Consider the following 3,332-nt stretch of genomic DNA (forward strand, 5'->3'; position numbering starts at 1 on the left):
ATACATCCGATAAAGGGATAATAACCAGAATATACAAAGAACTCAAAAAAATTAGCAAGAAATAAAACCAACCCCATTAAAAAGTAGGCCAAAGGCCTGAACAGAAGTCTTTCAAAAGAAGCTGGACAAATTGCCAATAAACATGAAAAAATGCCAGGGAAATGCAAATCAAAACCACGATGAGATATCACCTTACCCCAGTTAGAATGGCTTTTATTAAAAAGTCCAAAAAACAATAGATGCTGGTGGGACTGTAAATGTCTGTGGAAAACAGTATAGAGAATCCTCAAATAATTAAAAGTAGACCTACCATTCAATTCAGCAATCCCACTGCTGGGTATTTACCCAAAGGAAAAGAAGTCATTTTATCAAAAAGACACCTGTACTCAAATGTTTATTGCAGCACAACTCAAAATTGCAAAGATGTGGAATTAACCCAAGTGCTGATCAATTCATGAGTGGATTAACAAAATGTGGTATACGTATACCATGGAATACTAGGCAGCCATGAAAAATGATGAGTTAATGCCTTTTGCAACAATTTGGATGGAACTGGAGATCATTATCCTAAGTGAAGTATCTAGAGAATGGAAAAACAAACACCACATGTACTTGCTATTAAATTGGAACTAACTGATGAGCACACGTGTCCACAGAGGGAAGTAAAACTCAGTGGAAATCAAGTGGGGGGCGGTGGGGAGGAGGCTGAGGGAGAAAACCTACCTAATGGGTACAATCAACACTATCTGGGTGATGGGCACACTTATAGCCCTGACTTAAGCATTACAAAATTACCAAAAACATTTGTACCTCTGTAATATTTTGAAATAAAAATAAAAAAGTCCTAAAAATAAAAAAAGCATAACTGAATGTGAAAGTCAGCTACACTCCTTTGAACTGAGTTAATTCCACTAGTGGAAGTCTGGCTGCAAAACCCAGGCAACAACATCAAAGTGGTGGAACCCACACCCACTTAATGACCCTGATATCCACTGGAAGTATCCTCATGGATTTCTCAGCACATTGCTTGTTTCAGACAGGGCAGTTAGTTGCAAACAGCAGAAGCTGACTTTCATTAACTCCATTAAAACATAACTTATCAAAAAGGCAACACCTTGAAGAATTGACAGGAAGGCTGGAGAAGTGGGGGTAGGAACGAGGTAAGAGCAGAGGGCAGCCGGGGCTCCAGAAAGCCAAGGCGATGCCAGAGGAAACCATCTGGGTCAGTGGCACCTGCCACCAGCACTGGCTGTAGGATGAATTCTAAACTCTGCTACTTCCTCTCATCACCACCACCAGATACGAAGTCCTGGGAGTGTCTCATTATGTGTGTGTTCGTCTTCCAGCTGCCAGGGAACAAAGAAAATAAATATTTCAGCTTTTCATCTTCTGACACAGTGGTGGATTCCTCAAGCACAAGCAGGGGCTTTGATAGGATGGGCAGACAAGGATTGACTAATTTCCATCGTAGCACCTGTGAGAAAAAGTAAGTCCTAGAGTTTTGGTCACATCCACGCACATATGTCTTTTCCAGTGAGGACAGTCTACAGAAATAGTGCTGTAGAAACTTGTGCATCCCTGTGACACAGATGCATAGGATATCAATGCTAGAGATTCCACCACCTTTACCTGCCTCCCTTAGTACACCAATCCCACAGGCAGTGCATATACTTTTCTGATAGAGGTTGAAAGGTGAGTGGATTTTAGTAATAAAATATAAAAAATATAGAAAAATAGTACACTAGTAAATGTTTAACAACTAGATGTTTGGGTTTGGGAAGGCAGTCCTGATTTGTAGCATTTGTCAATTTCTATGGTGTAAATATTCCCACCATGGCCAATTTCAAAGATATTAATATTCAGCTTACAAAATTTCTGAAAATTTCACAGTTAGCTTTCATGAGCCATAACACTGAGTAGATAAGAGTGAGATAAGGCCCAGGATATAAGATGAAAAAACAGTCTAAAATGTATTTGTGAAAGGAAAAAGAAAAAAGGAAGACTTTATTTCTAAAATATGAGAGTTGTCCAGAAAGTATCCAGCCATGTAATATGGAAAAATATATTAACAGTGGCTGGATACTTTCTGGACAGCCCTCATATATTTATTAATTTGAAAAAGAGAGACACCTGGGAAATTAGCAAATAGAAAAGAAGGAAATTAGAGAGTCAAAGTTTCAAGGCTCATCAACTGATAAATTCTGGGAAATGACCAAGAGAAAAGCCTAAAATAAGCAAAGTTAGAGAATTCCATGAAAACAAGCAGAGAAAGTAATTAATCTACCGTTTGGGTTGAAAGAATTTATTTAAGGAGGCTTTTAAAAAAAAGAGTACCAGGAATAAATCTTAGGGGTTAGATATATTTATTATCTATTCCTACAAAAATGTTGCATAAAAAACTACTGGCTTAAAAGGTTGATCATGAGAATCTATGGGCTCTCTGGGTAGTTTTCTTGGTCTTCACCAGGCTCACTTATATATCTCTGGGTCAGGTATGTGGCTCTGTTGATCTTGGCTAAAGTCATTCATATGTTGGAAAGGCATCTAATTCTTAGCTGGTCTAGGATGGCCTCAGTTCTTCTCCCTGAGTTTATCTATCTTTCCAGCGAGCTAACCCAAATATACTCTTTTGTTGAGGCAAAGGTACGACAATGAGTGAGCCCAATCATACAAAAGAGCAAGTGGAAACATACATGGGCTTTTCAAACTTCTGTTTGCATCACATTCGCTAACACTCCATTGGCCAAAGCAAGCCACTGAGCCAATGACTTAGAATGAGACAGTACTACAAAGTTACAGGCAAAAGGTGTGGATTCAGCCAGATGTGTTGGCTCATACCTGTAATCCCAGCAACTTGGGAGGCTCAGGTGGGAGGATCGCTTGAGGCCAGGAGTTCAAGGCTGCAGTGAGTGATGATCATGCTGCAGTGAGCTATGATTGTGCCATTGCACTCCAGACTGGGTAACAGAGAAAGACTTTCTCTAAAAAAAGAAAGAGAGAGAAAGAAGAAAAAAGGGAGGGAAGGAAGGAAGGAAGGAAGGAAGGAAGGAAGGAAGGAAGGGAGGGAGGGAGGAAGGGAGGGAGGGAGGAAGAGATGTGGACAGAGGGAAGCCATTATTTGGTTTCGTTACTACAATATACCATGGTATTATGGAAACAGTGGTAGCCATGTCAAAGACGGTCCTCCCGTTCTTCATGGAACTCATAGTCTAGTGGATGATGCAGAAGTGTTCATGGGCAATTAACATGCAGTGTAGTAAGTAGCGTAATGAGAGAAATTTATAATGTAATTATTTCATATTCAGCAACTCATGATATCTTGTTGATACATT

Source organism: Propithecus coquereli, unplaced genomic scaffold (genome assembly GCF_000956105.1).
Source record: "Propithecus coquereli isolate 6110/MARCELLA unplaced genomic scaffold, Pcoq_1.0 Scaffold173, whole genome shotgun sequence".
Taxonomy (NCBI): domain Eukaryota; kingdom Metazoa; phylum Chordata; class Mammalia; order Primates; family Indriidae; genus Propithecus; species Propithecus coquereli.